Below are 18,342 nucleotides of genomic sequence, written 5' to 3'. Positions count from 1 at the left end.
CTGCTCTGGCTAACTCAGAGAGAAACATTTACACCACCAGTTGAGCCACTCAATTGTGATGTAGTCAGCTGATGCACTCAAAGGCCACCCTCTGGTCCCCTTCATGTTGAGATAAAGTCAGATTTCTTTGCATCAGCTGTGGTCAGTCACACCCTGCATTATTCCCTGAGCTTCATGGGCACATTGCCCTTGACCATCTCCTCTGAGCCTTCTTCATAGAATTATGGATTGGTTTGGGTTGCAAGGGATATTTAAAGATCATCTAGTCCACCCACACCCCCTGACACCCCCACGCCATGGGCAGGGACATCTTTCACTAGATCAAGTTACTCAAAGCCCTGTCCAACCTGACCTTGAACGCTTCCAGGGATGGGGCATTCACAACTTCTTTGGGCAACCTGTTCCAGTGTCTCACCACCCTCATTGTAAAAATTTTCTTCCTTATGTCTAATCTAAATCTACCCTCTTTCAGTTTAAAACTGTTGCCCCTTGTCCTGTCACTACAGGCCTTGGTAAAAAGTGTCTGCGTGTCATCCTCCACCCCCACCCCATACTTCACTGCACTATCTCACACAAATTACAGAATGGAAGAAAAATCCCTCAGGAAGTGAAAACAGCAGGAGGAGAATAATGTGTGTGTGACGTTCCCCATCAAAAGGTAGACCGAGGGAGATACAAATAACATTTAATGTTGATCTTTTAATACTTTAGATAACTGAGTGCATTGGCTGCTAGCGCTTAGCATATTGTGGTAAATAATGTGCTACCTCTATTTTTCCAAACCTGTTCTTCTCATCCATGCTCAAATACAATTCTTTGTTGAATGACTACAGTCCCAGAATCTTTTTTACTAAACAACTCCAGTTTGACTTTGCTCATTTTACTCTGTAAGAGCAACCTATACTTTTTCTGGCTTTTATATTGTTCGTGGTAACAGATCATATACTTTTCTCAGTTACATGTAGGTGACTTCATTGCCTTTACACTCTTTCTTCAGTTAACAATGTTGTACAGAGGGAGCTCAGGACAAAATTTTCTCTACATTGGAATCCCAGTGAGCAGTTCTGTCAATGACAGGCCAAACCCACTAGATTTGTGCTCTCTCTCCCAGAACTAAATGGACTTTATCATATTAATATAAAAAATGTATTCATTCATAAAGAAGCTGTTATGACTTTAAATATGCATAGACATTGTCATGGTTTTAGCTGGTATAGTGCTGTGCTTTGAAATTAGCATGGAAAAAAAACCCTGTTGAGATAACACACAGATGTTTGGGCTGTTGCTGGGTAGCGCTTGTACTAGTCAAGGACATTTCTAGCTTCCCATGCTCTGCTGGGTGCACAAGAAGCTGGGAGGGGAGGGGGCACAGCTAAGAGAGTGGATTCAAACTGACCAAAGGGATATTCCATATCATGTAACGTCATGCCCAGTACGTTACCTGGGAGGGGCTGGCCGGGGGAGGAGGAGGCAATCGCGGCTCGGGGACGGGCAGCATCGGTCGGCGGGTGGTGAGTGGTTGTATCGTTCGTGTTTCCGTGGTTTTTTTTTTCCTTTTTTTCCCTTTCCCTTCCTTTTCCATTTTATTATATTAACATTATTGTCATTATTATCATAATCATTGGTATTCTTATCATTCTATTGTAATCATTAAACTGTGCTTATCTCAACCCACAAGTTCTTTTGCTCGTCCGATTCTCTTCCCCATCCCACAGGGGTTTGGGGGGAGTGAGCGAGCGGCTGCGTGGTGTTCAGTTGCCAGCTGAGGCTGAACCACGACATACATAAAACAGGAGGAACACAAATGTGTAAACCTCAACAGTTGGATACTGATTTTTCACTTCTGTTTTCTCTCCTTAGAAGGTGAACACAATCAAATTCCATTTTTATATGTTCTTAGGGTACAACAGAAAAATTTTATTTCAGTGTCTCTTGTTCACAGTCTCTTACACACTTTGGCCATAACTTCAGCACTGCTGTGCCTACTGTGGTGGATGATCCTGCAAGATTTTTGTCTTGGCAGAGATTACAGCCCACAGACAGAAGTCAATGCATGAAACACTTGTGGAGACTGTAAGGTAAGGGTATGTGGAAGGAGAGTGTCTGCTCCTTAAGGGCATCTGGTCAAAGAAGCCATAAACAGGAACATACAGAGGTAAACCAGACCAATGCTGGATAAGAACAAACCTGGTCAGTCCCACTAATAGGTAAGGATATGTGTTTATTTTTTCAGTTGGGAGGATAAAGAAAGGGAAAGAGACAGACAAATAGAGTCATATAACTTGACCGATTAGCATTAACAAAGACAATAACTAGTAACAAACCTAGTTGGTCACACTAATTAATGGGCTATCAAGGAACTGCAGGCATACCGGGACTTTGCAACTGATTGCAAACCTGAAGGTCCAGGATGTTGCAAGGGGTTGGTGGCACTATGCCAGCTGATGAGGCAATGTGCAGGGGAAGGGGGAGCAGGGAGGAACAAAGACAGGGATAGACAGAATAAGATATAAAAGGGGCCGGTCACATGTAAAACAGGGCTGGTCAGTACACTTTGGCTGAGTCCTATGCCTGATCACTGCAGTCTGTCCTATCTTATATCTTCTTATTAAATATTTTCTTAACTATCTCTTTATGTAATCTCATTCTCTATCCCATGTATAAGGTGCTGCAAGGGATAAGTGCCAGCTACTGGTGAGAGCAGCATGAGTGGATTTGGGGCCAGCTACTGAAGCCAGAACGGAGGTGTGGGAACCCTGCAGCCTTTGGTGTCAGCTACTGGAGCGAGTGGGGGGTGTCTGCCTGCAGCCACTGGGGAGGGAACAGTGTGTCCTGAAAACCAGATACTGAAGGGGACTGGTGTGAGTGAGGGGCTCAGCACCAGCAGCTGGAGCAGGACCTCCGGTCACAGCCTGTGTGCCTGGTGCTGGCTGCCGGGGGAGGAGTCGAGTGTCATGTATCTTCCCCAAACCTGGTGTGCATGGGGATGTGGGTGTGGAATTCACTAACAAACTTCATACAAATAATAAATAACATTCATACAAATTAATAAATAACACCTAAAGTGATTATATCACTGTTATAGACTTTTAAGAAATTAGTCAAGTGTTAGGACACTTGACAAAACAATTAACCACAATGTAAAGCCCTGGTCCCTGACCTTTATTTTCACCACTGTACAGGTACACTGACTTCCAGGTTCTGCACAGTCCAGTCTAGGGAGCTGAAGAGGAATCACTCTCCAAAATGCTTGTGGGAGAAGAATTAAGAGTGGGACTTCTACTTTTTAATGTGTGAACTTTAGTAGCACAATATTTTAAGCATTAATAAAACCAAACCCTGTAAGACATACAAGACATTACCAAGATAATGCATATACCACTTTCCATCTGAGGAAATAATGAACTATGTACATTAGATGTTAGTCATATGATTTAACGTACACTGCATTAAGGTACTATGCTGCTGCAGTGATGAAGGTGCCATAAGAACCTCTATAGGTTATTGCTCAAAAGATGCAATGCATTTATATTTTATCATCCAATCTAGTTGTGAGACTAAATGCCAGAATCCCATTTTCCTAGGATGTCTTTAAACCATCTCACATCTTCCATTTAGCTGTTTGCAGGACAAAGTTTCTACACAGATCTACCAAGACTAGAGAGAAGAAACTGTGGGAACAGACATGTAAAACAGTCTGAGCAAAATAATTAATATTCTTTTCTGTATAAGAAATAATACAGTTACAGAAAGCAAACCTCCTAATCAAAATGGTATATCTTCATTTGTTTATAATAGTCTTTGATTGTTTTCCTATTAATTTCTTTAATCACTTTTTGAACCCAATTGTATTTTAGGCATCTCTTTAGGCAATATCTTGTGCCAACGAGTTAAATTGTGTTGCAGAAAAGGTAGTTCTTCTTGCTTGTTTTAAACATATTATTCAAAAATTTCATAAGGTTTTCCTGGTTCTTGTATAATGAGAAATAAAGCATAATCATACTTTAGATACATTGTCCATGCATTAATTTTATCAAACTTCCCAAGTAACCATTACGCTTGATGGAGTCCTGCTTTTCTGGAGATGGCTGAACACCTGCCTGCCGATGGGAAGCAGTGAACTAATTACTAATGCTTTGTTTTGCTTTGCTTGCACACGCAGCTTTTGCTTTACCTATTAAACTGTCTTTATCTCAACCCAGCAGTTTCCTGACTTTTACTCTTCTGGTTCTCTCCCACATCCCACTGGAGGGGGAGTGAACGAGTGGCTGCGTGGTGCTTGGTTGCTGACTGGGGCTAAACCACAACAGTCCTTTTCTTGAGAAGACAAACATCATAACTCCAAATGTTCCCACCCTTCCTTCTTCTTCCCCCAGCTTTATATACTGAGCATGATGTCATATGGTATGGACATCCCTTTGGCCAGTTTGGGTCAGCTGTCCCGGCTGTGTCCCCTCCCAGCTTCTTGTGCACCCGGCAGAGCATGGGAAGCTGAAAAAGTCCTTGACTAGTGTAAGCACTACTTAGCAACAACTAAAACATCTTTGCATTAGCAACACTGTTTTTAGCACAAATCCAAAACATAGCCCCATGCTAGCTACTATTAAGAAAATTAACTCCATCCCAGCCAAAACCAGGACAGTATAGTTATAAAGTTTTAATTTAGTTTCATATTTAGTATTTAATTTAGTTATAAAGTTTTGATATCTTCTATACCCCAACCATGGATTCTGTCCTTTCTTTATAATGTCTAATGAACCCTAATGAAATGCAGCCCCCTTTGTTTCCTAAAGATAATTCAAATCTCATGAAAGACAAAGACCTATTAAGAGAGAACCTGGCACAAATTCTTTCAGGATATAAGTATCCTCTAGCAAACTATGAGGATACAGCCATGCAATCATTCCCCTTTTACCAGTGTAATTGTCAGGAAATAGTCAACCCAAGAACACAAAAAAATAATTTGGTGCCTGAAGAAACAAGGTTAGATTCAGAGTTGGTGTGGGGTTGTATAGCTCCACTGAAATAAGTCAGGAAGAATACTATTCAGGGTAACTTGTTAAAACAAAATTATATCATTTGTACTAGCTTTTGCATAAACAATATAGCATCAGTGACGTTGCCTCTCATAGCCCTTTGAGAACAGAAAATCAGGAAGTGTGGATAGGAGTAATAGCAAAAGTGATTATTTACTTGGACAAACCAATCAATCAGTGGAATGCATTTAACTCCTTTCTAAGGTAGAACTAGGAAATTTTGCATTCTCAGTTGTCAGTGGCCACAAACTATTCCAGAACAGCCTTCTGGGGTCAGTCTTATTTTGTTTACTGTCCATGCCATGCAAGAAGTCAAACAAAATTAATGCTGCCCACTAACAACATCCCACTGTTCAGAGAACAGGGATTCTCTAAGATACATTAATTTTGTTTATGGTTTTCACTAACCTTAGTGGAGTTAAAGTAGTAATCTATTTTAATATCTCTGATCAGCTCATAGATAATTAAGAATGCCCATGAGAAAATACCTTTTCCTTTCAACACAAATATCCATCTGAAGCAGTAAATGGTGAAAAAAAATCACAAATAAGGTCAAGTTTAGTTAGAAAGAATCAGAACTCATTTTATTGCAGCATGTGCCTCAGTTAGTGTACACCTTTAGATAGCAAGGTAATTTCTATGAAAGATTATTTGTTATAAGAATTCTTCAGTTGTAGAAAAGAATTTGAGTTATCTTATATCTTTTATACTCTTGGTATTGTATTTTTAAAGCACTTTAAAACACACTGATTTAGAAATGTGTTGTGGATATGTAGGTAAATGGGAGAAGTATAATTCATATGGAGCTTGGAACAACAGAACTCATAAAATAAAACGAGTAACAATAGACAGTATTTAGGATTTTCTCCAGGGCATACTGAAAATGCTACGTGAGTTCAGTCTGCAAATGAGACAGAGGCCTGGCCTTCTTTTGCATTTTTCTGACACTCTGCAACCTTTTAGCAATGCAGTAAACTCAGGTCCATTCCTGCAGTGCTTTATTGGCCTATTTAGTTGGTACCCAGCAAGCTCTGACGGTTCTCCATGTCTAAGATAAAGATAAGGTCAGCTGATGCTTGATTTATCATGGAGGAAAAATGTCAAGTTCCAGTCACTTAATGGAATGGGTTTGTTTTTTGCCTAGGTATTTAGTATTTAACCAATATTTGACTTAATCTAGAGAGATTCAGAAGAATTTGATTGTGGATGAAGCTGTTTGGCATGGCATCCGAGACATTTCTATGTGCTAAAAGAACACACTGGCTATGCTGCAGGTAGAGGGTTAGATCCTATTTTAGGGATTTTGGTACAAGGCCAGAAACAGGGTTATCTTGACGAGCTGCACTCTGAAGAGGGTAAGATGGCGTTGTGTGTTAATCCTCATAGGCAGTGAACTACCACACAGCGTAATGGTTACTTAGGAAGAGAAACGCCATAACTCCGAACATCCCCCTTCCTCCTCCTATCCCTGAGCTCTTATTGCTGAGCACAATGTCATGTGGTATTGACAGCTGACGGGACTCAACTGACCAAGTGGGGCAAGAGTGTTCTGAGCAACAAGCTGGCTGGACTTATAAACAAAGCTTTAAACTAGATTTAGCAGGGGAAGGGGATGGAGTTCTAAGCACTAGAGAAGAACCAGGGGCTGCTGAGGCATTAGCAAGCAACAGGGAACCACCTGTGAATTGCCTCAAAGGAATTAGGGCAAGCCCCTCCGGAAAGGTGATGTGGCTGATAGCCCAGCTGAAGTGCTTCTATACCAATTCATGCAGCATGGGAAACAAAGAGGAGGAGCTGGTAGCTGCTGCCCAGATGGAAAACTATGACCTGATTGCTATCACGAAAACTTGGTGGGATGAACTGCACAATTGGAGTGCTCTGACTGATGGCTATAAACTATTCAGAAGGGACAGGCAAGGAAGGAGAGGTGGGGGAGTTGCTCTCTATGCCAAAACCAGGAATGATTGCACAGAGCTGTCTTTGAAGAACAGCAATGCACAGATTAAGAGCTTATGGGTGAAAATTAGAGACCAAGCCAACAAAGGAAACTCTGTGGTTAGTGTCTACTACAGGCCACCAGATCAAGAAGAAGAGGCTGATGAAGAGTTCTTTCTTCAACTGCAGGAAGCATCACACTTTCAGGCATTGATCCTGATAGGGGACTTTAACCACCTGGACATCTGCTGGAAAAACAACTGTCGTCATTTAGCCGGCAGCTCAGCCCCACACAGTCGCTCGCTCACTCCCCCACCGGTAGATGGGGGAGAGAATCAGAAGGGTAAAGCTCGTGGTTTGGGATAAGAACAGTTTAATAATTACAATTAAAAGAAACAACAACAGAAATGCAAAGCAAAGGAGAACAACGAGAGGCGCAAAGCCCCAGGGGAGGGGGGGGAAGGGAGGGGGACAAACCGCTGAAACAAACCGCACACAACACAGCCGCTCATCACTCGCCAACCCAACGCCACACCGCTCCCGAGCCGCAAACTGCCCCCCTTTAATATACTGGTCATGGTGTCACATGGTATGGAATGAACATGCCATTGGCCAGTCGGGGTCAGCTGCCCCCACCACAGCCCTCCCAGCCTCCCGCCACTCGGCAGAGCATGGGAAGCTGGAAAGGTAGCCGACCCGCCACGGTGAGGAGAATTAACCCCTTCTCAGCCAAAACCAGCACAGTCTCCACCCCTTATTCCATACCATTTACACCATGCCCAGATCCCACACGATCCAATACAACCTTACCAACCACCACCCCTCCCCTTCCCATCCTTTAACATAATACACAGACATCATTCCCCTTGGTCTATGGACCTTCCCTGTAATATGTCCATAAAAATGTCCATTGAGTTCGCTCAGTCCATGACTCTGGGCTCCATCTGCTGTATCAGTCTTTCAGGGTGGGAGAGATGGTGTGTGTGGCGTTGGGTTGCTGCATACCAAGTCAGTCATTGTTCCATCACTGCTGCACTTTGCTTGTTTCATCAAAGTTCATCTTCCATGAATTGGGAGGCTCGTACTCTGATATCATTGATACAACACAGAGGTGACACACAATATTATACAGCAGTTCGCATTGTGCCATTCAGTTCATTGACTGTTTTCGCCCAAAATCCAATCCCCTTGAGGCACACATGGTATTTCTCCATCCTCCTGCATCACCCACCAAGTGCACCCAGGTCCTCGAGCAAAAGCAATCCCATGAACGGGTTTACCTTTGCCTGAAGGCAGGAAGAACCCAGACTGTTTTGCCCAGCATACTTTTTGTGTGCACTACAGGGACTCTATCCCCTTCCACAGTATGTAGGATTTCTGACTGGGCAGGGCCAGCTCGGTTGGCAGATCCCCTCGTGTTGACTAACCACGTGGCTTTTGCTAAATGTGTATCCCAGCGCTTGAATGTTCCACCTCCCATTGCTCTCAGTGTAGTTTTTAACAGTCCATTGTACTGTTCAATTTTCCCAGAGGCTGGTGCGTGATAGGGGATGTGATACACCCACTCAGTACCATGCTCTTTGGCCCAGCTGTCTATGACGTTACTTTGGAAATGAGTCCTGTTGTCTGACTCAATTCTCTCTGGGGTGCCATGTTGCCACAGGATTTTTTTTTTGAGACCCAGGATAGTGTTCCGGGCAGTGGCGTGGGGGACAGGATATGTTTCCAGCCAGACAGACATTGTTTCTACCATTGTAAGAACATGGCACTTGCCTTGGCGGGTTTGTGGGAGTGTGATATAGTGAATTTGCCAGGCCTCCCCATATTTATATTTCAGCCATCGTCCCCCATAACACAGAGGCTTTACCCGCTTTGCTTGCTTGATTGCAGCGCATGTTTCACATTCGTGGATAACCTGTGCAGTAACATCCATGGACAAGTCCACCCCTCGATCACGAGCCCACCTGTATGTTGCATCTCTCCCTTGATGGCCTGAGGTGTCATGGGCCCATCGAGCTAGAAATAGTTCACCCTTATGCTGCCAGTCCAGATCCACCTCAGCCACTTCAATCTTGGCAGCCTGATCCACCTGCTGGTTGTTCCGATGTTCTTCAGTGGCCAGGCTTTTGGGGACGTGAGCATCCACATGATGTACCTTTACAACCAGGTTCTCTACCCGGGCAGCAATATCTTGCCACAGTGCGGCAGCCCAGATGGGTTTACCTCTACGCTGCCAGTTGCTTTGCTTCCACTGCTGCAGCCAGCCCCACAGGGCATTTGCCACCATCCAGGAGTCAGTATAGAGATAGAGCACTGGCCACTTTTCCCGTTCAGCAATGTCTAAGGCCAGCTGGATGGCCTTTACCTCTGCAAACTGGCTCGATTCACCTTCTCCTTAAGCAGTTTCTGCGACTTGTCGTGTAGGACTCCATACAGCAGCCTTCCATCTCCGGTGCTTTCCCGCAAGGCGACAGGACCCATCAGTGAACAGGGCATACTGCTTTTCATCTTCTGACAGTTTGTTATAGAGTGGGGCTTCTTCAGCACGTGTCACCTCCTCCTCTGATGATAATCCAAAATCTTTGCCTTCTGGCCAGTCCATAATCACTTCCAAGATTCCTGGGCGACTGGGGTTTCCTACTCGAGCCCGCTGGGTGATCAGTGCAACCCATTTACTGCAAATAGCATCAGGTGCATGGTGTGTAGAGGGGATGTTTCCTTTGAACATCCAGCCCAGCACTGGCAGTCGGGGTGCCAGGAGCAGCTGTGCTTCAGTACCAACCACTTGTGAAGCAGCTCGAACCCCTTCATATGCTGCCAATATCTATTTTTCATTTGGAGTATAGCAGGCTTCAGACCCTCTGTATCCCCAACTCCAAAACCCTAGGGGTCAACCTCGGATTTCCCAATGTGCTTTCTGCCAGAGTCTCCAGGTAGGGCCATTCTCCCCACCTGCAGTGTAGAGCACATTTTTTTACATCTTCTCCTGCCCAGACTGGCCCAAGACCTACTGCACGAACTATCTCCTGTTTAATCTGTTCAAAGGCTTGTCGATGCACAGGGCCCCATTTGAAATCATTCTTTTTCTGGGTCACTTGATAGAGAGGGCTTATGATCATACTGTATTTTGGAATATGCATTCTCCAAAAACCCACAACAGCCAAGAAAGCTTGTTGTAGGGAAATAGACAGGGATCGGCAACCCGAAGATCACGCACTGTGATGGAAAGATAGACTCCTCCCCATAGGAGGGGCAGGAACAGGAAGCGCAAGAGCTATATAAGCGTGTGACGCAGCTAAATAAATGGACATTTTGTATCCATCATACTGATGTGTGTGCATCACTGTCCCCAGCGTGGGTAGAGCCCTGTGTCCCGGAGATGTGTGGCCCAAGATAAGTTCTCCCACAGAAGTGTACGGCAACAATGAGGTATGCCACAACTGATATCGCTAATGCATTCTTCTCAATCCCTCCCTGTCTGTCGATTGTCCCAGGGGCAGAAACAGAGCCCTACCATTTGTCACGGACTGATCCATATTGCACTGGTACAGTGTGGAGCTCCGGAACACCTACAATAAATTGATGACATGATCATGTGGGCCAACACAGCATAAGACGTTTTTGAGAAAGGGAAGAAAATCGTCCAAATCCTTCTGAAGGCTTGTTTCTCCATAAAACAAAGGTTAAGGGACCTGCATAGGAGATCCAGTTTTTAAGAATAAAATGTCAAGATGGACGTTGTCAGATCCCAATGGATGTGATCAACAAAATAGAAGCCATGTCTCCACCAACTAAGCAAAAAAGGAAACACAAGCTTATTTAGGCATTGTGGGTTTTTGGAGAATGCATATTCCAAATTATATTCTGCTAGGGAGGGATGGAATCTGTGATAATTAATTTAGCCTTAAACGGAATTCCAATTAAAGTTTACAATTTATTGAATAGAGACAAGTAAGCAGCGCTGGATGCACGGGGGCTTCTTCCACCTAACGTGCATCCCGTCATACAAAATTACAGGGTTTATATTCAGTTACTTAATTAATAACAATTAGTAAAAACATGCCTAAGTTTACACTCATTGGTCAGTGATAAGCATCCCACTGGCCGTTGGTCAGCCGTAGTTAAATTAGCCACGCTTGCCATGTAGATTAGCCCGCATGCTCTTTACGGGTGTGGGGGGGCAAGTCTTTTTGGTCCTGAATTGGGTCGGTGGTCGCAATCTCCCCCTGCCGGAATTACCTTTCCCCCAGTTTCCATGCTTCAGCGCCTTCTGAGCCAAGAAGTTCCCTGTTATCACTACTGGCTGATTTGTGGTCTTCCCTTATCTTGGCGCTCTCCTTTGTAGCAGGGTGTTTCCACTGTTAGTCCTTGAAGTTCTACTGAATTGTATCCTTTTAGGAGGCTTCTTGTCAATGAAGCATTCACTGCTAATGCCCTCTTGTCTGGCCTAAGCATTATTTATTATCTTGTTAAAATTCTCAGGTGTTAGTTTCTACTCCTAACTAAAATTCTTTCTTAACAATTAACTTAACAAATCGCCAATCAACATTCCAACCATTAAGACAGTTAACAAGTCAATTGACCGGCCCTCGGTTACACATGCACAAACAGAACGGTCAAATGTTAGAGGGTCACACTTCACCGTGTGACCCTAGCATTGTTCCATATTGACACGAATCAGATGAACACATTTTACAATCCCTCATCTTCTTTTCTTTTTATGGCATTGATTCGTGTTTTTGTTTCCAATCTAGTCAATACTTGCTGAATTGGTATTAATTTTGGGTCTTCTTTTGTCTTTACTATCATCAGGGAATGAGTTTTCTTTTCCCTTGTTTCTGGATCAACAGGTATTGCAGTTATCTGCATTCCTTGTATAACCGAGTGTATGAGTCTAGTAAAACATGGAATTATTAACAGTCCTCCACATATCCCCAGTACAGCTATTCCAATTTTAGTAAGCCAGTTACCGCCCATAAAGTCCCCCCCTAATCCTCCTAGATTGATTCCATTCCAAGTTTGAACTGGGACGTGTGCGATTTTCTTCATTTCTTTTACAAGTTCATTTACAGCTTTTCCTTCATCATCTATTTCTAAACAACAGTTACTAAGGTTAAATTTTCCACAAACGCCTCCTTCTTGTGCTAGCAAATAATCCAAAGCTAAGCGGTTTTGATACAGAGCAGTTCTCATTTTGGTGTTCTGTTTTGCAATTAATCCAAGTGCATCTCCAGTCTTATTTACAACCATTTCTACCACAGCCTGTAATCTAATTATTCTATTTAGCATATATATTGGGGTCCTATAGCCCCAAGATCCATCCTCTGCCCATGTAGCTGGATCATAATAAGCAATAATCCTCTCTGGAGGCCATTCATTATCTTTCCAATTTCCAATTTGTAAGCTCCGCTTATGACGTTTTTTTCTTAACTCATCAGCCTCAACATATACTTGGACTCCCAGTCGCTCTCCCCGACTTATGGGTAACAGGAAAAAACTGGGTCTTATAGTTCCCAATACACAAGAACCTGTCCAATTCTTTGGCAAATATGCATAAGCCAGTTTGCCGCAAATCCAATACTGTCCTTCAGGAGTTGGCCAACCATTTGGTATATTTGTTCCATTGGTCCAATTAGATTGATCATTCATCTCCAGTGGGTTTCCCCACTTATCCCAATTGTTCTGAGTTTCATTCCATAGGTAACCTCCCTCACACTCTAGATTACCTACTGGTCTTCCATTGTCTTTTAGATTCTGCCAGCAACTCCTTCCAATTATACTTGTCTGAAGCACCCATTGTTGTTTCCTATTACTCTTTCCCATTGTTTTCCAGACTTGGGGGTTACTTATATTGCTCTCCATAGCCTCCCATGGCCATCGTTCACCTTGGTTTGTTCCACCACAAACATAACAATTGGTTACATTCAATGACTTAGCAATGTTTTCAGCAAGATTTACAAATAGATTTTTAGCGACTGTGGGAATTTCATATTTTACTCCTGTTTCTATTTCATGATAAAATGTGTTAAATAACAGTCTATGCTGCACCGATTCTCTTGTCCTTTCTTTTATTTCAATACTAATAACTACACCTGGATCTTCTCCAAGTCCATATATCTTGAGTCCAATTTTGGTTATTTTTTTCTGTTTCCATATTTCCAAATTTATAAGGGTTAAATTTACTAGATTGCAGGTACGGGTTGTACAAATACTGTCTGTTTGCACCCTTGTGATTGAAGCTTGTAAATTCCCACATTGACTATTATATCCCCAGCCTGCAGTATCCCAACATACACAAGACCATCCCCTTTTTCCACACAGGTGCGCTGATTGATATCTCGCTGTTTGACTAGGTACATAATCAGGATTTATTTGACATTGATTTCCACCTGGGCAAATGTATTTCAGTTGTTTACTATAGTACCGTCTCCACAATAAACTCCCGCAATTAGTATCTAGATCATCATCTATAATGTCACATGCATCAAAAATTATCGACACCGATGTGCTCAAATTGGCTATAACTTTACTAGTTCCAATTAGTCTTCCTACTTCCGAATTTGTCTTCATTTCTACCCAATATTGATAAGGGAGTTCTTTTGGATCATAGCATATGGTCCTGTTACCTTCTCTGCATAAAGCATACTGGGTCAGATTATGAATGCAGCTTCCTATTTCCTGGCCTTTACAGTCATAGACAGTATGATATACCAAGGTTTGGGAACTTATCCGTCCCCTTCTAGTGGTTATTACACATTGACGGCGGTTGTTTGTCATAGCCAGGGTTAGGGAACTCACCCCAAGTAGGACTAGAAGAGGTCCGGTAAGGGCCATAGTGATTGGCGGTCGCGGCCCAAAGGGGTTGCAGCCCTTGGCAGACCTTTTCAAACCATAACACCGGTTCCCTATCCGGTCTTGCCCTCTTCCTTAATCTTAAGGGTTGTCCTTTCCTGAGTTCCTAAATGTATTTAAGGAGTGGCTTTTTCCAATTCATATGCTATGTCTCAAAAAAACCAGTGTATACCATGGATAGCCTATTGCTATTCCCAGGAACTAATATTTAACTGATCCATGTTATTGTGTAATTGTCTCCCCTAATGGGTATTCATTTAGGAGCTTCTCCATTTACAAATTCTACAGGAGTAATCACAGCAAAATTCCCACAGCAACTTAGCTTATGTTCTTTGATGATGGCCTCTTCAGGTTCGTCTGATGGTTAGCTTAGTTTCTCCGGGTTCAGATGTGACTCTCCACTCCTTCACTGGACCTTTCACTCGCGACACATGTGTCCACCCTTTTTCAGCAGTTCTCACAGCTGTTTCTGTAGTTAATAAAACAAGGAAAGGTCCTTCCCAAAGGGGAGATAGGTTTCTTTCTTTCCATGTTTTTATTAGAACCTTATCTCCTGGTTCTAACTGATGAATTGCAAATCCTAAAGGTGGTGTCTGGGCCACCATCCCAATCTCTCTTAACTCTTTTAATCTTTTTCCAATGGTAATTATATATTTTTGGATACTATGATCTTCAATTACATTATTCCCCAAAGGCATCCCTTGAAAGTAAGGCATGCCATATAACATCTCATATGGTGATAATCCAGTCTCACTGTATGGTTTAGTTCTTATATTTAACAGTGCCAATGGTAAGCATTTTGTCCAAGGCATTTGTGTCTCAATCATCAGTTTAGCCAATTGTTGTTTTATTGTTTGATTCATTCTTTCTACCTTCCCCGAACTTTGTGGGTGCCATGGAGTGTGGTATTCCCACTGAATGCCCAATGATTGACATAATAGTTTTATTATTTTGGAAATAAAGTGTGTGCCCTGTTCCGAATCAATGTACTGGATTATCCCATATCTAGGTATCAAATGTTCCAATAAAATTTTTACCACCATCTGTGCTGTAGCCCGTGCTACAGGGTAAGCTTCTACCCATTGTGTCAAATGATCTACTACTACTACTACTAAATATTTTATTCTCCCTACTTTAGGCAGTTCAGTAAAATCTATTTGTACTTTCTCGAAAGGTCTGTAAGCTGTTTTTCTCCCTCCTATTGCCACTTGTCGAAACACTTTCTTATTTACCTTTTGACAAGTTAAGCATCCTTGTGTAATCTGCTTTGCTATTTCAAAAATCCCAATACAGCCAAATTGTTTAAGGAAATGATCACTTAACGCCTTTGTACCCCAATGTGTTTGCGCATGCAAATGCTCCAATATTTGTCTGGCATAGGCTTTTGGCAGCATTTCTCGCCGGTCGGGCAATGTCCATTTTCCTTGTTCTAACTTAGCCCTTATTTTTTCTAATTTTATCTTTTCTTCAGGGGTAAACTTCTTCTCTTTCTCCTCGTGTCTTTTTTTTGCTGATGTCCTCCTGTGTTTGTACTACATTAATTTTAGTGACTTGAGTCCTCAGGGCTGCTTCCTGGGCCTCTTTATCCGCTAAATTATTCCCTCGAGTTCGGTAATCTAATCCCTTTTGGTGTCCTCTCACATGTACCACTGCTATTTCCTTTGATTCTCTTAATGCTTTTAAAATTTTTACTATTAATTCTTGATGTATTAGATTTCTCCCTTGAGTATTAATTAAACCTCTTTCTTCCCAAATTTTCCCAAAAGTATGGACCACCCCATACGCGTATTTAGAATCCGTAAATATAGTCCCTCTTTTGCCTTTTAATAATTCCAGGGCCCTACAGAGGGCATACAGCTCACAAGCTTGAGCTGACCATGATGGACTCAGAGGTCCTGACTCTACAAGTTCTAGATCCTCATTAATTATTGCATATCCTGATTTTCTTTTCCCTTCCACCACTCAGGAGGAACCATCTATAAACAGCACCTCCCCATCTTCCAACTCAGTATCCCTTAAATCTGGCCTCACTTTAGTCTGGGCCTCAATTACCTCTAAACAATTATGTTGTAATTCCTCCTCTGATGGCTCTCCAAACAAAAATTGTGCTGGATTCTGGGCAGAAGTCACCCTCAATTCTAAGTCAGGGGAGTCTATTAGTATTGCTTCATACTTTAGGATCCAGCTGTCTGTTAACCATTTTTCTGCCTTCTGCTGTAAAACATTTCTGACATTGTGTGGGGTATACACCTTTAAAGGAGCACTAAACGTGATTTTTCGAACTTCCTCTATTAATAACGCTGTAGCAACCAGAGCTTGGAGGCACGCAGGCCATCCTCTGCTTACTGGATCAAGTAACTTAGAGCAATACCCTACAGGTTTTTTGATTCCTGCCCAGTCTTGAGTAAGAACTCCATGTGCTGTCTGGTTTGATGTATTTACAAAAAGATAGAAAGGTTTTTCTTAATCTGGGAGGCTCAATACAGGTGCTTGTATTAATGCCCTTTTTATTTCCTCGAATCTCTGGTCATCTTCTATAAACCACTTGAGTTGGTTATTAGTTAATTTCTCATATAGGAATTTTACCTTTTCAGTATAATTTTCAAGCCACGGTCTACAGTATCCTAATAATCCCAATATTTGTCGAATTTCCTTTTTGGTTTGTGGCGGTCTCAAGGATAGAATCCCAGATATCCTATCAGGATCTAGCTTCTTCCTTCCTTTACTCAACCAATGTCCTAAGTATTTTACTTCCTGTTCTACAAACTGTAGCTTTGATCGGGACACCTTCAATCCCTTCTCCCCCAGAAAATTTAACAATTTAATGGTGGCCTCTCGGGTCCCCTCTTCAGTTTCTCCTGCTACTAATAAATCATCCACATATTGTAATAATTTTACCTCCTTGGGTAATGTAAAATCTTGTAAGATTTTCTCTACAGTTTGTCCAAATAGATTTGGTGACTCTGTAAACCCCTGTGGTAGTACAGTCCATCTTAATTGTTGTTTTCGTCCTGTTTCAGGGTCCTCCCACTCAAAGGCAAAATAATCTCTGGATTCCTCATCCAGAGGACAGGCCCAAAAAGCATCCTTCAAATCTATTACACTATACCAAGCATATCTAGGAGAAATATGACTCAGTAAAGTGTAAGGATTTGCCACCACAGGGAACTTGGTGATCGTTCGCTGATTTACAGCTCTTAAAACCTGTACCATCCTGTATGACCCATCCGGTTTCTTTACAGGGAGGATGGGTGTATTATGGGGTGACATACATGGTTCCAAAGTTCCTTTTTCCAAAAGTCTGTCAACTACAGGTTTTAATCCTTTTCGGCCCTCCCTGGGTATAGGATATTGTTTGATTCTAATTGGGCGATAAGGATCTATCATTTGAACACTTATGGGGTCCATTTCTTTTTTTCCAATTTCCCCTTCTTTATACCACACTGAGGGGTTAATAGCTTCTTCGTCTTTTTGTGTTAAAGTGTATAATTTAATCTGCAATTTATCCCCTTTACTCTGAATGTTCAAATTTAACTTCAAAATCAAATCCCTTCCTAATAAATTGTACTCTGCTTCAGGGAGCAAAAGTAAATCATTAAGGCAAATTTTCTTTTCTGTCTCTACTTCTACATCTTTCAAAATAGGTACTTTAAAAGGTTCTCCTTTTGCCCCAACTACTGACATATAGCTCTTCCCTTTTTCTATTCCTTTTGGAAGTTTTTGAATGGTTGATTTCTCAGCTCCTGTATCTACTAAAAATAAAACTTCCTCTTTATGGGGACCAATTAATAATTTTATCAAGGGCTCTGTTGATGTTGAAGTCCCCAGAAGATATAGCCCCTGACACCCCTATTCTTCTTTAAACATTCTCTCATCTTGTTCCCGTTTACGGCAGTTCTTCTGAACATGTCCCCTCTTGTTACAGTAGTAACAGATGGGAGTTGTGAATCTCTCTCGGTGAGGTTGTCCCCGGGGTGTCTGCTCTATTCTTTTTTCTCCTTTCTCTCCAGATGGAGTCTTATTTTTCTGACTTTCTCTTACTGCTGCTACAAAAATTTTTGCTTTTGCTTTCTGCTTTTCTTCATCCCTCCTAACATAGACTTTCTGGGCTTCTCTAAGTAACTCCTCTAATCCTCTTTCTTGCCAGTCTTCCAGTTTTTCTAATTTCCTTCTTATATCCCCCCAAGATTTGGCTACGAATTGTGTTCTAAGGAGTGCGGTCCCAGCCACTGTATTCGGATCAATTCCAGAATACATTTGTAAGCTTTTCCTCAACCTCTCCAACCATTCTGTTGGAGATTCGTCTTTCCCTTGTTGTTCATTAAATGCTTTATTAATGTTTTGCCCTCGGGGAACCGCTTCCCTTATTCCCTGTATGATTAATGTTCTCAAATCCCTCATATTCTGTCTTCCGTGGGGTTGTTGATGATCCCAGTGGGGATCCACATTTGGCCATTTCTGATCTCCCAGGGGTCCTACCTGATTCTGTCTTTCCCAAATCCTTATTCCAGCTTGTCTA

At 42.2% G+C, this 18,342-nt stretch overlaps 1 long non-coding RNA gene across 2 annotated transcripts; it reads left to right on the top strand.

Annotated features, from left to right (window-relative positions):
- Positions 1 to 1,250: 1,250 nt before the first annotated feature.
- LOC135316356 (uncharacterized) lies at positions 1,251 to 3,759 on the top strand. Of its 2 annotated transcripts, XR_010375729.1 has the most exons (3): positions 1,251 to 1,511; positions 1,943 to 2,745; positions 3,183 to 3,759. It is a non-coding gene; the product is annotated as an uncharacterized LOC135316356 (long non-coding RNA). The 2 variants fall into 2 exon arrangements; XR_010375728.1 differs by lacking the exon at positions 1,251 to 1,511 and having other exon boundaries at positions 1,522 to 2,745.
- The last annotated feature ends 14,583 nt before the right edge of the window (positions 3,760 to 18,342 follow it).

The sequence above is a fragment of the Phalacrocorax carbo genome, chromosome 19 (assembly GCF_963921805.1).
Source record: "Phalacrocorax carbo chromosome 19, bPhaCar2.1, whole genome shotgun sequence".
Taxonomy (NCBI): Eukaryota; Metazoa; Chordata; class Aves; order Suliformes; family Phalacrocoracidae; genus Phalacrocorax; species Phalacrocorax carbo.
This window is presented reverse-complemented; position numbering and strand designations above follow the sequence as displayed.